Raw genomic sequence first — 21,220 nt, forward strand, 5'->3', positions numbered from 1 at the left:
CAATGTTACAAAAGTTGCTGAGAAACCAGTGACAAAAAAACTTTGTGTGTGTGTTGCGTGTAATTTTTTTTCTTATGAAAGGAAACGAATGTCTTTTTGCAAGAAAAATAAAATAAATATTAATACATTTATTAATAAATATTTTATTTTTCAGTTAGTTTTCTATTGTTTTATAGTTATATTGTTATATAGTTTTGTATTGTTTTTATTTCTATTAATATTATAATGTATATTAATTTATAGAAAATATTCTGATACTATTAGTATTAGTATACTAATAGTATGCATTCTGATACTATTCTGATTAGTTGTGATACCATTACTGTATCACGGTACTGCCAAAGTCCTTTCTTGTATTTTGTACCACGGCATTTGCATGATACTCCAAGTTACTTCAAAGAATACCATGATACTACCGTAGTAAGTCAGAAACACGGTATTATCTCTGTACAAAAGACAGTGATGTTGTTGTTGCACCATGATATAAGTTTAAAGAAATGCTAAAATGATTGGCTCCTTTTTGGTAAATTAGAATTGCTGAGAAAAAAATAGAAGGGATTTATTATTTTGTGTTGCATTTATTTGTAATTTTTTATTAAGAGAGGAAACAAATATGTATTTGAAAGAAAAATAGATGTTTAGGCAAATTAAAGCATTTGGCACATTAAAGGCAAAAACATAATAGATTAATGCCGGTTATAAGCCTGGTTACAAACAATCATATTAATATGTCTAAACAACTAATCCAGTATATTAACAGTAGTCTAGCCTCTGTGACAGACACAAAGCTTTGCTTTGGCTGAATAATCCCTCAGGTCAGAACTGTTCCACTAGCGTCTTTAACAACCAGGGTTTTTTTTTTCCTCAAGCACATGCTCTCACTTTTCACCCCAATTTGGTCTGTCTGATATTTTTGTACCTGATATTTTGACACAGACACCCTCCGGTACACAATGGGCACCGAGGGCCTACTTTAAAAAGATGAGATCACAATCCATTTACTGTGGCAATCGTAACGACACTCGGTAATTAGGACTTGATATTCTTTTCTTCTTGAGTGAGCCTCCCAAGGTAGTTGCTATATATGGCGAGAGAGCACTATATTTTAATGGACTTTTCTAGGAGAGATACAATTATTTAGAAATTGTACAGCAGAGGATCACTTCAAAGGAACAGATGGTGCTATTGTTCTGTGAGACATTGTCCTTAAAATTCTCACCGGAGTCTGTGCGTAATGAGACGCTTGTTGAGTTGTTTGCTGTTGTTGGTGATGAAAATGCCAGTTTTTTCTGAAATATGTGATTTTTATCACGCATCAAATAATTGCTGTGTCACCATAGACCATTTTTAAAGTCTACTGTTTATTGGAAAAAGTTGAAGAGCTCTTAAGAGGAAGACTGTGATATTGGATCAAAGGGGAAAAAAATAAAACTTTTGGTAAAAATAAAAAAGCTTATAAAAGAAATAAAAAAAATATTTTAAAAATTAATATTAAGAATGATATTCAGAATAATGTCAGAAAAGTGAGATATGAGGTCAGATTTGTGGGCTATAAACTTGCAATTCATATATATATATATATATATATATATATATATATATATATGAATACATTTATTGTGATATTTTTTATTACATATTAAAATATATATTAAAAATATAAAAATGTATTATGAAATATATTTATTTATTTATTATTCTATTTATATACATTTTTATTTACATTATTGCTAACACACAAATGTCCATTGTCTTTGCAAATGAAAGTTCAGACCACTATGGAATTACATTCTGATATCATCACCTTACCATGGTACTGGCAGAGTACTTTCTTATTTCTTGTATTGTGGCATTTACATGTTACTCCAAGGTACTTCAAAAAACACTATGATACTACCATAGTACATCAAAAGCATGTTTTCTATGTGTAAGACCACAGTATTGTTAGCGCCATGGTACAATTAAACAAAACTGCTGTCATTGCTAAAATGATTGGCTCCTTTTTGCTAAATTGCAAGTTTTGGATCAAAGTGTCTGCTGAATGAATTAATCTTGATGTATGTAATATATACTACACTGTTACATGTAAAAAAATAAATAAATAAATAAAAAAAACCATGGTGATACCAATTCAGTATAGTGTCATTGCTGATATTGTTGACTAAATTCTTAGTGTTCTTCCTTGTTTTGCTAGTTGTTTTGGATAAAAGTGTCTGCTCAATAAATAAAATGCACCCCAATACTTATACCTCCTTTAGAAGTGAGCGTCCTTTTGAGTCCGCAGCTGTTTGGATGCACTTTACATTTCAAGACTCATTCAGTGTGTGTGTGTGTGTGTATGTGAATAACGCCCTGGCAGGCTGATAGTTCGTATGATTCCCCTGCTCTCAGCTGCATGCAGATAATGCCCTACATGCATGCATGAAGCAGCACTCATGTGTGACATTGAATTAGACCACATCACGCTACGGAAAACGGGGTCGGCGTCGTGTGCGCACGAGACATAAACGCTACAGTTTGATCATGTCTGGCAAACCTGAATTCTGCTGATTGGACTCGGATGTGTCCAATATATGAAGGTGGGCACGGGTGGGATTACATTTATTGCAGCATGTGCATGGTGCGTTTCGCTGACTTAACGTTTAACGCGTAACCCCACAACCAGCCCCCCTCTCCCCACCGGTACAGTGACACATTCATGAATTTAATTCCTCTGATGATTTACCGTGGTTTGTGGCTTGGCTGCGATTTAATTTTTCATAGAGAGAGTGCAGAAGCTCTGGAAGCACTTAAGTGCGGAGTGGATATGGATGGGGTTGCAGGGTGCAGGGTTAGAGAAACCTGTACGGGATTTTTCCCCTCCTGGCTGATCCTGGCAGAGTAATGTTTGATTTGGGTTTGTCTCTTGCTCCTTTTTCTGATGGTGTCCTTTCTGCACCAGCAAGATCAGAGAGCCTGCGTGCAATTTTAATCAGTACGGGGAGTGGGGAATAGATAGAGGGGCAGAGAGAAAGAGATAGAGTGAGACAGAGAAAAGGGGGTGGGGGGATTGATCGCCACAGAGAGAAAGAGTGTGTGTGTATGTGAGACAGATAGAGAAAGAGAGGCATAGAGACGGGAGGGAGGGGGGTTTGGGAACGAGCAGAGCGTAAATGCCGTGCAGCGGGTCTCAGCATCAGACGGCATATGGCAGCCCTGCAGAGCTCTCGGAAAGGACTCTGTCAATGAGAACTGGGCTAAAAAGCAAGTCAGAGAGGAAAGAAAGCCAGAAACAGTGAGTGGACATGATGCACAGCTGAACTGAGATGTCTTTAAGGTGATTACTAGATGCGACCAATGCGCTACCGATGGAGCAATATGTCATTTGGATGTTTTGCATTGTGAGCGCTGAATGCAGCTGCAGCTGTGACTGAGCATTCCCCGATCAGGGATGCAGCAATCCTTGCCCCCAAGCGCAAGACCCTTAGGAACGTCTGCAAGAGGAACGGAGCGACCAGAGAAGGGGGCTGGGCTGCAACAAGAGGGACCGTGCCACCAACGGGGCTTTCTTATGGGGTTATCCGTCCATTGTTTGAGCTCATCTCATTTTGGTTGGATGTACATATGTTTGATGGCGTACCGCATTCTGGTATGTTAGCCCGACGAGGTGCATCTAAACTCAGAGGGAGCAGCAGTCTTTGGATTACCGTGACCGGAACGCTGCCCGATCGGGGCTGAAGGACCCTCAGGAGCGTTTTCTAGAAGAACAGAGCAACCTGTGCAAGGGGGCAGGGCTGCAAGAAGAGGGACCGAGCCATCAACGGGGTTTCTTTTCTTAATTGTTTCCACTGGATCAAGTCTTGGTTTTACCTCGTTTCGATGGTGCATTCCGCTCTGGTATGTCAGTCTGGCGAGGTGCGTCTAAGCTTGGAAGGATCAGGAGTACTTGGATAACCGTGACCAGAACGCTACTTGGACTGCGTGGGGAAGTGGTCAAACTGGCTGCTATCTAATGGTGGGAGGGGTTCCTCATCAACAACTCGAGAGAGGAATGGGAAAATGTGCCATGAAGATCTTTCGAAGGACGAACTGGCGTCACGCAAGGCTTCTGGTGGCATTTTGGTGGACTGTTGATCAATGATTTGGACGGCTTGTCTTGAGGATCCATGACTCTGTTGTAGCAAACTCTCTGACATTAGTATTCTTACTCTCCAGCTGTTCTTAGGGCTTTACTAAAGGGTTTTCTTCCAATTTCAAGGACAAGTCTGTTTTATCGAGCCTTGCATTGTAGAGGAATGTTTGTTTCATAGGGGCAGAGCAGGGGCAAAGCAGGGCGCACTTTCCTGCAACTTCCTAGTAGCTTCTGGTAGATTTCGATATTTTGCTGCAAGCCAAAAGCTCTCCTTGAACTTTTATGATCTTCCTGTCTGGCCAACGTGCTGACATCCCTCGGCGTGATTGTTTGAATCAGATACAGAAAAGCTGAGTAGACGTTGCTTTGTTTGTTTGCCCTCTTCTTGAGGAGCGACGCCAAATTGGCCCAATTAATTGACTTGACGCTCTTCTTTAAAGGACTACCTGTCAAGGTCTACCTCCATACCCCATCAGCCTTGGCCCTCATCTCCATTGCAGTGAGGGCTTGTGGAGGAATCTCCATTACTAGTTTAGTCTGAATATCTGGGGCCCTGCGCCTAGCGGAGGCCCGTCGCTCAAGCCTGGACACTGCCTTGCTGTTGCTGCTGCTGCCCTCAGCTCTGCTGGCCAAAGATGATGTGGCAGTGCCACATATCGGCCTCCGAGTGCCGCTGCTACAGGCTAAATGGTTTTTCGCTGCTCAAACGCCATCCTTTGTCGGCAGATGCAGCTGGGAGCCGCGTGCTGGAGCAGTCGGTGGGGGAGTGGCTGGAACACGTGGGCTTTCCTCAGTATGAGAGCAAACTGGTTCTCAATGGCTTCGATGACCTGCGCTACATGGTGAGTGGCTTTTGTATGTGGGGATTGATTGACACAGCAGGCTGGTCAGGGGATGTGGTGAGTTTCTATATTTCCAATTTATAAAGGCTGAAAATATGATAAAAGTAACCTTTTTTCTAAAAATAAAAAATAAAATATTATATATATATATATATATGTATACTGTGTATATATATATATATATATATATAGTATATATATATATATATATATATATATATATATATATATATATATATATATATGTACTGTGTATATATATATTGAATATATATGTTTATATATTTTTATGTATATTTTTTGAGTGTTTAGTTTTTATGTATTTTTTATTATATATGTATTTCATTTAATGTGTATATATATATGTAGATTCAGTGTATAATGTGTTTTTTAATTCTGTAATATTTAATTGATATAATACTAAAAAACATTTTTATAATTTAAACAAAATAATTCCCTATTAAAAGTTTATTTTCAAAATAAAAGTATAATTTCAGTTCAAAATAAATGGGTGCATGACCTTTCAAGCCTTGCCTCGCATTTTGACATGCTATAAGCCATTTAAAAATATTTGAAACAGTATTTTTCTACAAATTCTGTGTTTTTATGGTCTTAGACTACATGGAATATTTGTTCATTTAAAACATTGAATTTATCACATTGCAGGACTATCTAAGTAAAATACAAAACAAAACAGCTAATATACTAAATAGATAAAAATATTTCTTAAATGTATACATGTGTGTGTATTTAAATATACGTATAAATGTACACAGTACACACATAAACAAACTTTTGTTTTGGATGCAATTAATTGTGATTAATCGATCTGACTGCACTATATATATATATATATATATATATATATATATATATATATATATATATACACGTATATATAATTGCATATAGATAGCTAGATGGATACATAGATACACATATTATATATGTATATGTGTGTATGCATGTATAAATTCTTAAGAGGTAATTGGTTACTGGTTTGAATAATCTTGCAATGCACTGATTAAGTGTCTGATGTTCACAAGTACTAGATTTACCTGAAAATGTTGCAGCAAACTACCTCTGCTGTCACTTTTATATAACTTGATTGTTCTTGTAAAGCAGAAACTGAAGTAAAGCAGAAATTGATGTAAAGCAGAAGCTAATGTGAATGTGCATACGTTCAGGGGAGTAACGTGATGGAAGATGAGGACCTTCAGGGAATTGGCATCACCGACCCAGGACACAGAAAGAAAATCCTTCATGCAGCAAAAAGCCTCCCAAAGGTAGCTTTTTTAGTCCCTAAATAGTATTTGGACACCAAGTGTGAAACCAAGTGGCATTTATTTTTAAAAAGATAGCACACTCACTCATCCACTTCCACTTAAAATGACCTTGGGACTGGTTGGTTAAAAGTCAATGCAAATATATCTCAGAAAGTGAAGTTAGTTGTGAAAAAAGATTTAGTTTGCACTTGGTTTGATCACATTCTGACATTTAAAGTGTTACTTAAGTGTCCAAATGTCTCTCCTGGCTTCTCAGAGTGAATTATATATCCTATGCTATGCTATTTATTTTGAGACAGCGTTTTTCTCCTCCTTTAGGTGAAAGCTCTGGGGTGTGACGGCAGCACCTCTCTGTCCTCATGGCTGGAAACTCTGGGTCTTGGAGAGTATCTGCACAACTTCCTGTCTAGCGGCTACCGCACCCTGGACTGCGTAAAGAATCTGTGGGAGCTCGAAATTGTTAATGTAAATGTGCTTTTCATGCTGGTGTGTAAGCTTTTGTGTGATGTGTGTACTGTGATCTGATACACTGACAGTTCTTTTTTCTCTGTGCAGGTGTTGAAAATTGGCCTTCTTGGTCACAGAAAAAGAATCATAGCCTCAATAGCAGAGCGACCATATGAGGAAGCACCTTCGAAATCCAACCGCTTTTCCCAGCTCAAGGTATTAGATGAAATTTTGCATCAAGGCCCAAAATGGATTTAAAATGTCAATACATGATATTCAGATATAACAATAAATATGTTTTACCTTGCTAATGTGTATCAGATTCAGGACCTGTTGTCTCAAAATACGTCACCGCTCAGTTATATGGATCCGTACACCAGTCGCTCCATGGATATGTTGCTTCCGTTGGGAGAATCATGAGGGAGAAGGAGAGGGTTGTTTGATGATGGTGGTATTTTTTTTCTTTGTTTTTTTGGTGGATGATGATGATATGATGTAAGCACCTCTGTGACTGAGATCACTGTGATTATAATGACTCCTTTCAAGTAATGAATCACACTGGAGTCATTCTGTGAGAAATGTGGCAAACCGTAAAAGTTCCACATTACATAAATAAAAATGCATAGTTTTTATTAATATCTTGAATCAGTTTTTTTAGATGATCCATTTTCATTTTAGATAAAGTTTAAGTCATTTTGTTGTGTGTTTGTTATTTTTAGTAGTTTTGGGGGCTTTTTTATGTCTGTTTTTGTTATTTTAGTACATCAAGATAAACTAAATTAAAATGAGAAATATTGCCTTGGCAACTAGCTTAAATGAAAAGTTTTTTATATATATATTTTATATTATTTCAGTTTATGTTTATTTTATTTCAATTAACAAACACAATTTTTTTATTGATTTAATTTAATAACCCTTATCCTTAACAAACACTGATGCAATTGTAATTCTTAGAAATTAAGGTAATTATTAAAAAATAATAGTGAATATTTGTTTAGTGAATAGTGAAATAAAATGTTGTACTTAGGAGCATTGACATTTTAGACAAATTAATTTAAATGTGACTTTTTTGGACCTAAATAACAGAAAACAAAAAGTATTGTTTACTTATTATTTAATATTTTTATTGTTATTTTTTAACAAAAAATCAGTAAAAACTGTTTTTCTTTAAAAAAGCTTATTTCTGTTAAATGAAATGAAGATTTCAGTTCAGATTTTGTTGTGTTTGTAGTGCTATTTTTAGTACTAAAAGTTAATTTTTCATGAAACATATTTAGTTATATTTACTTTTTAAGTTTCCACACGCTCTCTAACAAATGAGTTAAAATGGTTATGAGGTCTTTGTGAAGAATTCATTCTTGTACATGTTTGAATGCTGATTTCTGTTACCACGGGGCACAGTAAGTGAACACCACAGAACATGAATAATTCATACCGCTTTTAAATAAGGCAATTTTTCAATAATTTAAACTCATTATGCTTTTAAATTTATGCAGGAACAATAGTAAAATGCTTCAAAATACCATTAATTATAACTCCACTTTGAATATAAATATACAGTGTATCTTTTTTTTTAATTTGATGTGACTTTGACTCAGATTGCACTTCTTGTTTTCCATTAGGACCGTCATGCAGATCGACATTCACGTCTAAATATTCGTCCTTCCAGCCACTCTGCCACATATACCACAGTCTCCACCTGGCACCATCACCCTGACAAACTTATCACCGAGTCCTGCGTTTATGAGGCCAGAGTAAGTCTTTTCTATGAGGATTTGTGAGTTTATACACATCACAATAGATTTATAGACGTATGCCATTTTTTTCTGATAGGAATGGATTCCAAGTTTTTAACAAAGGGTTGGTATGATAGTAACTTTCTTCAGTTGCTCTCATACACCCAAAACCTATCAGAGTAAAATATTATTTTTGTGTTTGTGGTTTTATCAAAAAAGCTGAAATCTGATTTAACAAAATAAAGATACAGTATTTCAAAAGGAGTAGTTCACCCGTAAATGATAATTTTCTGAACATTTACACACACTCTGGCCATCCAAGGTATAGATGGGTTTGTTTCTTCATGGGGACAGATTTTGAGAATGTAGCATTGCATCACTTGTTTACCAATGGATGATCTTCTGTGGTTGGTTGGTGTCATAATGATGGTAGTAAAAGCTGATAAAAAACATCACTAGTAATCCACACCACTCAAGTCTATCATTTAATGTTTTGTGAAGTAAAAAGCTGCATGTTTGTAATCAACAAATCCATGATTAAGGTGTTTTGACTTCAAACAGTCTCTTCTGGCCATAGTCCATAATAACACTTCATCCATTAAAAAGTCCATCCCCCGTTGTCCTCTCAAATCAAAACTCACACACACATTTGTTTAGAGCTGTTTTGGCTGGTAAACAGTGCTTGATCTGTGCATATTTCTCTCCTGATTCAGATGAGATGACTTTTTCACTGGAGAATGCAATATTATGGATAGAGTACTCAAATTTGAGACTTAATAGTCTTAGTCTTGATGGATTTGTCTCTTACAAACATACAACTTTTCGTTTCTAAAGATGTTAACTGATGGACTGGAGTGGTGTGGATTACTTATGTATTATTGTAATGTTTTTATCAGCTGTTTGGACTCTCATTCTGACGGCACCCATTCACTGCAGAGGATCCGTTGGTCAGCGAGTGATGTAATGCTACACTTCTCCAAATCTGTTTCCATTAAGAAACAAACTCATCTACATCTTGGATGGTCTGTTTCAGCAAAATTGAATTTGCCAAAGGATAGTAGAGAGAGGTCAGGAAATGATGGCTGGCTTCAGACTCACAGCCTGTGTGAGCACCACACCTCTATATGTCAGAGTTTGTGCACTAACCAGTACAGATCAAACCCCGAAAGGATTTTCAAAAGGATTGTGACTCAGTTCATCAAGATCAAAAACCAGAGTAAGACAGAGTCTAGATTTAAATAATAAAAGATCCATTAATGAGCACCACGTTAAAAATTAAAGTGCTCTTTTGAACGTCATTGTTATTTTTAAAATGTGAATCCTGGGATGAAACTGAGAGAGGAAGTATTATGTAGCATAATAGTGATAGATATATTAAAAATGATAGATTTATAGATTAATAATATTACAAAATATTGCTGTTTCAATCAAATGCTTTCTATTCATTTTGTTTTCCACAAAAATATAAAGCACTTTTCAACATTGATGACAATCAGAAATGTTTCTTGAGCAGCAAATCAGCTTATTAGAATGATTTCTGAAGAATTATGTGACACTGAAGACTGATGCTGAAATTCAGAAAGTTCAGAAAATTCAAGTTATTTTAATAATATTTCATAAAATTGCAATTTATTAAAAAAAAAAAACATCTGCCAGGTGAATAAATGTACATTTCTGACAAAATATATTTTTCCATTCTTCCTTTTCCAGTATTTAGGGTCTGTGATCATCCGAGACCTACGAGGAATTGAATCTACACAGGAGGCCTGCGCTAGAATAAGGGTACATGCTATTATATAATTTCTAAAATTTTTGTTACGTTTCGTGCATGGTTTTGTGAGTCTGCTTTGGTCCATTAATCATTTTTTTTAATAAAATCTTGCCTTCTAATGTTTACCAGAAATCAAAGGATCACCGGAAAGGTCCCGTCATAATCCTGAATATCACCTACAAAGGAGTCAAGTTTGTTGACGCAGCCACCAAGGTAAGAGCAACTGCCAATACACACTGTAACTAAAGTTAACATTGGTTCACCGTGTTAAACCAGGAGAGTTTCTTATTATTAGTTGTGTTTGCTAAGCCATCACTATCAGAGTTAGAGATTTGTACGACAGTGACCCATCCTGCACTATTTGTGGAACAGACATGAATGATTGATTATGGTTATATATGGTTACATAGCCTTATGGTTATGAATTAGTGAAATGCTTATGTTTTTTTGCGGATGTTTGAAAATTGTGATGGACTTGCTCAGTATTTTTGTACTTTTGCAGGCGATGGTTGCAGAGCATGATATCCAGAACATCTCTTGCGCAGCCCAGGATCCAGATGATCTTTGCACATTTGCATACATCACAAAAGATCTGAAGTCTGGTTATCACTTCTGCCATGTCTTCACTACAGTAGAAGTGGTGGGTGTTATTTTTATCTAGGGATGCAGATGGGGTGGAACATTTCTGGAAACTTTCCATGGGAATTTAATCTGGGAATATTCCAAGTGGGAATTTATAGAAATTTATGGGAATTAATTGAAAATTTAGGGGAAATTTAAATAAACTGTATCATATGCAAACATAAATATAAATAATATGGTCTTAAGCTGACATGCATGCAAACTAATACAAAAAAAAAGACATTTCTGACTTTAAATTGTAAGTAGAGCTTTAATAAAATATTTTATTGATCAACACAAATGCATGTGTACGTTGATGAATAAAAAATTTTTTTTTCCTCATTAATGTACACACAGTACCCCATATTGACAGAAAAACACAGAACTGTTGACATGTAATTTTAGTCTTATATGCATTTTATTATTTATAGATAGATAAATAGATAGATAGATAGACCTACATTAGATAGATAGATAGATAGATAGATAGATAGATAGATAGATAGATAGATAGATAGATAGATAGATAGATAGATAGAAAAAAATTCTGACACTGTATTGAATCTATACAGGATTTTAATTTGGATAAATATAACAACATAATTAATTTTTTTCCCCATTACTCTTAAATTAAAAATGAAACAGCGTACTGCTTTATGTAAATGAGCTCTGTTGTGATTGAATGTCCTCTTCACATGTGAAAATGAGTACAATATAGTTTTCTCTGCCAGTTTTTTATGGCCTTACCGAGAGTGAAATCACATATTGTGTAATTATTTAAGACTCAGCTAATGGCTGTTCTCCGTACAGACACAGACCTATGAGATCATCCTGACGCTGGGACAGGCGTTTGAGGTGGCATATCATATGGCTCTCCAGGCACAGAAGTCCCGTCGTCACAGTTTATATGCTGGTCCAGCCTCCGAAAACATAGAACCCAAGACCATCAGGCCCACCTCGCAGTCCCGCAATAGCATGCGCCGCTCCACCGTGAGTATGACTTCAGCACATGTTATCTGATATCATAGTGTTATGAATATATTGTGTTCACATATTTTTGATTGCCTCAGAAAACAGTATTTACAGTATTGCACTTACAATGGATGTCTACAGGCTTTAAATGCAGAAATATGTAAAAGAAAATAAATGCAGCTTATATATATATATATATGTACAATGCCCTCCTTAAGTATTGGAACAGTAAAGACAAAATTGCTTTCTCTGCTGTGGAGTTAAGACATTTGCAAATATAAAAGATGAATATGCAACAAAACTACAGAATGTCACATTTTATTATTAGGTCTTTCGACACACATGTTTTACCAAATAAAAAGGACAGCACTTTTAGAGTTCATCCCACTATTTGATGTGAGCATAAATATTGGAACAGTTGAATTTAAGGCAGGTGTAAAAGATTAAAAGCTAGTATTTAGTTGCAGATCCCTTGCATGCAATCAGAACAGTGAGTCTGCAACCCATAGACATCAGCAGACTCTTGGTCTTATGCTTTGAAATGCTTTTGCCTTTAATGCAGCCAATTCCAACTGTTGCTTGTTTTGGGGAGTTTCTGTCTTTAGTCTCCTCTTCAATCGGATTTAAATCTGGAGATTGATTTGGGCAATCTAAGACTTTACATTTCTTTTCCCTGATAAAGTCCTTGACTGAACTGGCAGGGTGTTTTGGGTCATTGCCCTGATCCAGTATGAAGTGCTTTCTAATGAGTTTGGTGGCATTTTCTTGAATATTGGCAGCCAAGATGATTTTGTACCCTTCCAAATTCATTCTGCTACTGTCATCATACATTAAGACATCATTAAAATGTAGAGGGCCTGTTCTAGAGACAGCCATGCATGCCCATGCCATGACACCATCTCCTCCAAGCTTTACAGATGAGCTTGTATGCTTAGGATCATTTGCAGTTCCATTTTTTCTCCACACTTTTGCTTTCCAATCACTTAGATAAAGGTTAATCTTTGTCTCATCGGTCAATAAACTCTACTGGCTCACATTTGTGAAGAATCTTGCCTTTCTATTTTTGGTGCTGATCAGAGGTTTGCATCTTGTTGTGTAGCTTCTGTAATTCTGTGTCAAATATATCCTGCGGACTGTAGATTGTCAGAGCATCAGCCCAGCTTTCTGGAGGTTGTTGGTGATTTTACAGACATGTATTTTAGGGTTCATTTTCACAGCTTTTATGATTTTGTCTCATCATCTACTGTTGTTTTTTCTCAGCCGATCAGGTCGTCGTTGGTTGCTGATGTCACGGTAGTTTCCAAACTCTTGATTTCTCCATGCCCTTTGTTTTTCCTATAGTTCTAATTGACTTCCTCTTTTCTTTTATCATCCAAATTGCTTGCTTTTCTTTCAGAGTCGGCTTCCTCGTCTTTATACTGGTTTGTGTGTGTCATCATCGAATGCAAACTTAGAATGCAGAAAGTAATGGATATAACTGATAAGACAACATTCCCTGCTGTTCCATATCTGAAGAATTAATGCAACAGGACACAGCTGAACACTTAGAAAGATCTGGTGAGGCAACTGTTTCCAATACTTATGCTCACATCAGATAGGGAGATGAAACTCTAAAAGTACTGATCTTCTTAGCTGGTATCTTTGTGTTGAATCACCCAATAATAAATGACATAGTTTTGTCTCATATTATATATATATTTCTTATATTTACTGTTCCAATACTTATGGAGGGCACTATATATATATATACAGTATATATATATATATATATATATAAAACAAAATTCTTCTGAATCTGTACAAAATTGTGTTTTATTTGAGTTCTAAATTCGTCTAAATAATATATAGCAGTGGGATGTAGTTTGATTTATGTAAACCTCCCATCTTGGTATCCTTGTGCATAGTGTGTGAAAGTTACTGGTACATTAAAGGCTTGTAAGTCTCATGTAACTAATGTTAAAGTATTTTTTTTACTTTAGAAACCTTGTGTATTTTCTATATTTTAAAGTTTATTGCAATATATCTTCCTCCATTTTGAGTGCATCACTGTAAGCATGATTTTTGATCCCTTATACAAACTGTGGGATGAGTCAGAATGATTCTGTGTTAATCGACAGCTTGTCACAGATGCTGCCCATAAAACTTGAAACCTAAACTAAAATATTAAAAAAATAGATATAGAAAAAAACATAGACAGAATCGATTGACTTCAGTCAGAGTAAATGTCAGATTTAATGGCTGTGAAGTATAGAGGTACATCTGATTCACAGTTTCTTAAGGTTTTTCCTAAATGTCTTAAGGTCCTTGGTCGCAGATTGTTTATGTTCTCAGTTACACAGCTTCATTTGTATTTATGTCAGTTTAACTATGAGATCTACTCTAAAAAACCTCTATATTACATTTGGGTATTTTGAGTCATTTTGACAATAAAATCACAGCACACGCTTTATTGTTATTTGTGGGATTGATTTTGAGAAGCTAAATTTGAGTGTTAACCCTTGGGTCATTTCTATTCTGCAGTACCTTCTGAACTTTAAGGCTTCTATAAAAGGATATAGCAGATGTTCAGAGATATGTTTTAGTCAAGCACAGGCTTTCTTAAATATGATTAGATTATTTGCAGAATTGCAAGACAATAAACATGAAGGAAATTAAGAACTAAAGTCATCCGTTGTTGATCAAGGGACTGATAGTTAGCTCATATTACAGTGTCAACAAGAGGGAAAGATTCATTTTGTTCAATTTTAAGTTAATTTTATGATTAAGAAGTTCTGATTTTGAAATGTTAATATCATACTAATTTCTGTAATGTTATCAAACTGGATTGAATGTTTTAGAGTGAGACACAGCAAATATATATATAAAAAAAATTCCCAAGAAAACATATTGATTAGAAAAGGGAAAATAAATGAAGAGTGTTTTTTTTTTTTGTTTATTATGTTATAAGTGCAGAACGAAAAACATCAGCTAAAACTACGGTAGTGAAACCATTTAAAATTCACCAAGATCATGTGATTTCCATCTTTAGACAAGGCAAGGCAAGTTTATTTATGTAGTACATTTCATACACAATGGTAATTTAAAGTGCTTTACATAAAAGAAAGTAAAATAATCATGAATTTAAAAACTTTTAAAATTATTGAAACATTGTTTTAAAATGAATTTAAAATAGTTAAAAATAGAATACAGTGTATACATAAAATACAGTGCAATCAGTTTGTATAGTTTAAACTTTAAATTTTTTTAGTATTTTATTTAGACATATATAAAGGCGTGGTAAAAATGTACTGCATTGTAGAAATGACCCACTTGGAACAGGTTTAGTTGTGTCGAGGGGTGTCACCTCCAGTCCCGTTATATTTTTCATGTCTTATATTACTTTATTTGGTTGCTGTAAGCCTGTAATCTGTGTCTCTGTGCTTCTGCCCGGTCCTCCTTCCCAGGGTGCACCTGTGCTTGAATGCCGCTGCTGTTACTGTCACACGTGCTCCGCCCACCGCCCCTCCTACCTCCCGCTGCCCTCTATCAGCCCTGGAGTTCAGGTTCTGCTCTTTCTCTTTCTCTCTCTCTCTCTTCCTCACATTCTCCAGCACTCTTCTTCCTGCTACGTCTCTGGCTTTCTCTTCCCTGCCACTTATTCACTTTACTAATTTTCCTGTTACGTTTCCAGTTTTCACTGTTATCCACCTATTTTTTCCCCCACATGTACATTTTTGGTTGACACTAGCAACAGGTCACAACTTTAAATTGTGGTACAAGTAAAATTGTTTAAATTAAAGAGGATTTAAAGGTTGCAATCATGTACAAAATGAAGGAGGATGAAGATATGTTGTGTCATACATGTCAGCAGAGAAAGGTTTGTTTAAGCAAATCTCACCTGTCAAGAACATACCTGTCCAGGTGATATTTCACTCGAGTGTCAAAAGGAAATAAGATATTATATTTTGCATGAAGAAAAGGATTTTTAAATGATTGTATTCATTCAATTGTTTTGCATTGTGACATTTTGATGACAATTAAGAGTTGAAAAAATGGCAAAATATTAGGCCTATTACAAAATGTGTGTGTGTGTGTGTGTGTGTGTGTATATATATATATATATATATATACACACACACGCACACAGATAGATACAATATATGTGTGTGTATGCACATACAATCGCACACACACACACACACACACACACACACATACGCACACACACACACACACACGCGCACACACACACACACGCACACACATTATAATGATATGATACAGGTAGGCAATTTATTATTTGAATTGTTATATTATTTAAATTAATTTTAGATTTGTTTTAAATGTTTAAACATTTATTTTAGTATTTATACTTTATTGTAGTGAATTTAATATTGCTTAATCCTTACAATAATACAGTAAAAAAAAAAAATGTATTATTAAGGTAATTTTGTGCAGAATTGTCTTGGAAAAAATGTCACAGTGCAAAACTCTAATGGTTCTAAACATTGGATCATTTTTAATGTATGCAAAATTCCGAAGGGATTTTGGAGTGAAATGTGACCCAGACATGTTTTCAGTAGATTTATTCAGTTATAGATGTACTTCACAGATCGCTACACAATTTTTCAATTGGGTTTACCTTGCCTGGAGCAATGTCTTTAAAATTTTTATAGAGTAAATTGGAATGAAAAGTTTGTGTCGCCTAACAATGTCATTGAGAGGACTTTTCAAAAACAAAGTATTGTGTTTTAAGCAATACTTAAAATGTTGCATCAGCAACATTGGAGACAGCTATCTTACATTTACAGTTTTTATTATCAAACTCAAAATCGTCACTTTTTTGAAAACAACTTGAAATGGCACTATCAGGCGACCTTCTTAAAAGACACTACACTAGTGATTTCAAGATGAAGATTGTGTGCAAATTGAATTATGAATCCATTTGTGAGAACGTTTGTCTGTTAACTAGCAGCTAGAATGAGCATCTGTTTGTGTATAAACGCTCAAACCAGCATCAGGTCCAGATATCAATGTTGTTGTCTATATCTACGGTGATGTCTCCTACGTGGTGTTCATCCTCAACGGCCATCTCCTCACTTTTGTGAAATGTGGGTTTCCTTTGGCTGCCATTCTCTCCTGCAGTCTCACTCCTCGCTCCTACTTCTCCGGCAGATCGACCCTCTGGAGCCGGAAACGGACCTGCAGTCCCTGGGCAGCACCAGTTGGCTCTTCGAACCGCGGGAATCCTCCAGGCCTTCGAGTAGCACCAAGTATGAGACCACCATATTTTGAAGCAGGGCACTGCCCTTGTCCAATCCTGCCTGCTGTCCCATTTCAACCCCACGCCCCATAAACTCGAGTGCCCCGTGCCTTCTCACTGTGATTTGTAGCCTTCCTCAGGGCAAGACTACTTCCCACTCCAGTCCCGACCCCGGCCCTTGCCTGCATTGCCCTCTCGGAGAGCCGTACACTTCCACTTTCCTATTTTGTCGTCTTGACCGTTGAGCGCTTTCTGGAATCCTTGGATTTGCCGTATAACCAGCCTCCTCAAACTCTGGTCCGAAATCGCCTCTTGAAAGCTTCCCTATTTTATACATTATGCTGAATGTTTACGGTTCGGTCCCTCGTATCAGAGGGTTCTCTATCACAAAACCTCCAAACTTGACACTTGTAGCATTTCTACATCTCCTCATCTGGACGAACATGTTGGCAGAACTTTATTAGAAATTAGTAGATCCACGAGCTCTCTGACTGCAACAGCAATACTAGTATTGTTTTTCAAGTTTACGTACATTTAAGGTCATGAATGCAACATAACACAGTTTCCCATTGGCGCTCCTTGAACCCTGTAGCACTAGATCACTTTTTTCCCCGTAGTTGGACCCACATTACCCCCCACCTCCCCGCAGTTCTTCAGTTTTTCAAAAGAGTTGGGTCTGTCATCTCGATTCACATCCAGTGCTTCCTTTTGTCTTACCAGGCATCTGCAGCTCTGAGGCCCTCGGAAGAAAAACTATGCCTGTTTAGAGCATTTAGAGGTTGGGATTTGAAATGCAATACAGTTTTACTGGGAAGAGTAGAATACAGCCCCAAGAACATGGAATAACCAAGACAACATTCCTATTCTGTTTTCTTGTTGGAATTTAATTGACTTTTTATCTAATAAGGGAATCCATTTTGTTTCGTAAAGTTCTATATTTGTAACTTTACATTGTTAACATCACATAATACGTGTGTGTATAACCTCTATGTTCATTTTGTGATTGATGATTTGTTTCTGTAAAATTAGTTCCCTCCGAGATTTCCACTACAAAGTCATTTGCAGAAAAATGAGAAAGAATATTTTCGTAGACATAATAATAGTAAATGTTACTATTTTGAATTGCAAAAGAATTCCCACGGTGACAATTATCTTTAAAGAGAAGATAATGAAGCCAAGAAAAGAAAAAGCACTAAGGCTAGAGAAAAAAAAAAAGCTCCAAACAGCCTTATGCATATTGTGACATGTACTGAACGTTTGGAAAACCACTGTAAGTTTGCACCACTTTGTTTATTCACGCAAAAAAGAAAAAAAAAAAGTTTAGTGTATTAGATGCTAGAAATCTGTTTTTACATTCTTGATGGTTTATGTTTTGTCTTGTTTCATGTGCCATGTTCACACTGCAGTTAAATATGATTTTTTTTCACACTCACAGTTCCTTAAAGTAACAACCGCAATTTGAAACCAAATTAACGCATGGAACATTTAAAAGGAGAGTGAAAATGAAAATTCTATCATCATTTTCTCACCCTTAAGTTGTTCCAAACCTGTATGATTTTCTTTCTTCTGTCAGACATAAAAGATATTATGAAGAATGTTAGGAACCAGACAAGTTGCCAGAAGCCAGCGATTTCCATAGTATGAAAAAAATACTATGTAAGTCAATGGCTACCGTCACCTGTTGGTTACCAATGGTTGGTTACCAATATTCTTCAAAATATGTATTATGGTCAACAGAAAAGAAGAAACTCATAAAAATGATGACACTATTAATTTTGGGGGGAACTGTCCCTTTAAGTAGTGATAGCCGTATTTTATTAAATCTGCGTAACGTGTACGCAACAGTCGCTAAATAACTGTCTAAAAATAACTTTCGGTTTACGAAAGACTCGTACACATAGAGAATGATAATTCAGGTGATTAATTTCTCATTTAGGTGCTGTTGTGTTTCCAAAACACTGCAGTGTGAACGTGGCTGTTTTTCCTTGTGTGGAAAGGACTGTTCGCTTTAGTTTGATTCTGGCTGTTAACGTTACTCACTTTTGACCTGCACTGTTTGTCTCTCATGTCCGGTTTTATGGAGTAATCTGTTAAAGTTGTGGTAATTTCTTTGTGACTGTGTTGCACATCCTCAACTTCCAGACATCACAATCATCCTCACTCATTAACAACCATCGTTTGCCATTGTTTTGTCTCATTTCCTAACTCAAAATTGCCAAAGAGGCTATCTCAAGAGATCCATTTCACTCATGCAATCACATCCTGTAACGTGAGCTTTGTGTATTTTTGACACTTTTTGAAATGCTGTCACATTTTGAATATTTCAGATTTAATTAGCAGTCCTGTCTGGGCTCTGACAACTTGAATGGGATTTTAGAGCATTCCCATTTCTGAATTCCAATATATTTTTCCTTGTGTAGCTGACTCCACCTTTCAAGTTTCCGGACACCAAGGTGTGAATTGAAGGGGACTCAGGTGAAACTTTATGTGTGAGTCCAAATGAGGAAGAAATTGAGTGAGTATGCGAGAGAGAAAGAGAAATAAAAATTAGCACTTAACGGCCATACCAAACGGACTGTCCAAAGTTGCTCCTACTGCAAAAATAAACTTGAATACGAACATTACTCAGCCGATAAACTGATTTGCTGGTGATGTGGAAATGGACATAAATCAAATATTAAAATATGAATCAGCATGATATTCAATTTGACCGAATCTCACAAAGCAATGTCATATTTCACCCCAAAATCAAAAGAAGAATTTTTGCATAAAGCCAATGAAGCCTGTTTTCAGGACTATTAAGATGACATTATTATCTAGACACATTTTTGCACAATAATTATTGTTTTAAAATAATATTTATGTAGTACAAATAAGATGTACACTTACAATTGTACTCTGTTATTTTCTCAATATGGTAATAAGAATTTTGATGTGTAATTTGCTTAATTGTCATTGGTCCTAAAAATAGGTTTTATTTGCTCGTCATTTAGTTTTGGGCTGAAAGGTGAACATTTCTCAAGTTTTTCCACGAGATTCACTCATTTATATCTTTAAAAAGCAAGCAGAACTTTGAGTAATCTCTGTAAAACTGGACTTCTCTTTCCCGAGCACTGTGTGAACATTGTACATTTTACTGTTCAATGTTTCCTCTTAAACTGTGGTTTATTTTCATATGGAGGACTTTGTGAGCAACAGAAGCAGATTATACCTAAAAAAATAATGCAAAACTAGTTTTGATCTTTTTGGACTCTGTGTACATTGTAAAACTGCTTGTTGAAGATTTGTGGCATTTAAAACAAAATGGGTTCAGTTTTGGACCTGAGATGGAAACGTTATGGTTGAGATGTAAGAAGTACTTTCATGTAAATCAGCAAAAATATTTTTACCTGTATGTGAAGAATCCAGCTAAATTGAAATCAAATCAGTGGTTGATGCAATGATCTTACTGTGAAATAGCAAAGATGTAGCATATGTAGGCTATTGATTTGCCATATGAAAACAAAGAGCTGAATTAAATGTCACTTTATGGCCACCTATCACAAAGCCTAGCTGTCTAGCATCACAACGAGGGTTTTATTTTTTTTTTATAGTTAGCAGGTTTCTTGACTTAATGGAAAAGAAAATGGGCATATATGCTGCAGTGGAACAGAATGATTTACAGAAAAGGAGAAAAAAATGCAAACCCCTCAGGCAACACTTGTCCCTCGCTTCCTCTTTGAATTCACTTGAATTTCTTTTGAACTTCACATAATTTGAGCAAATATTGACAAACGATTTAACACCAATTATGTTAGTATCCTCTATTTTCTGGGTTGGGAAGAGTATGAGGATGTCAGAAACACACCAGGATCAGGGCAGAATGCTTGCACTTGACAACACAAGATAAAATACCACTGTTGGCCTATGTAGAAGGTAAAGTAACTACGATTAAAAGATGTCTAATAAATGTACCTTTTGTCCTGAATGTTCATACTATTCCGTATGTTCATTCCATTTACTTAAAGAACAATCACTATCTCAATGCCATTGAACTAATAAATTCAATAGACTTTTTGCTCTATGTTTTTGTCTTTGAATTGCATTTTTTTAGCATATTCTTTGTTATTGCTTTGATTATATTACTCCGAGTAATCAAGATGCATTTTACTGTGTTTCTATTTAAATGTTACACAAGCAGACCAACTCAAAA

At 35.8% G+C, this 21,220-nt stretch overlaps 1 pseudogene; it reads left to right on the top strand.

Annotated features, from left to right (window-relative positions):
* The first annotated feature begins 3,106 nt into the window (after nucleotides 1-3,106).
* On the top strand, nucleotides 3,107-21,083 carry LOC109084674 (annotated as a pseudogene).
* The last annotated feature ends 137 nt before the right edge of the window (nucleotides 21,084-21,220 follow it).

This window comes from Cyprinus carpio, chromosome B6 (assembly GCF_018340385.1).
Source record: "Cyprinus carpio isolate SPL01 chromosome B6, ASM1834038v1, whole genome shotgun sequence".
In the NCBI taxonomy this organism is placed as follows: Eukaryota; Metazoa; Chordata; class Actinopteri; order Cypriniformes; family Cyprinidae; genus Cyprinus; species Cyprinus carpio.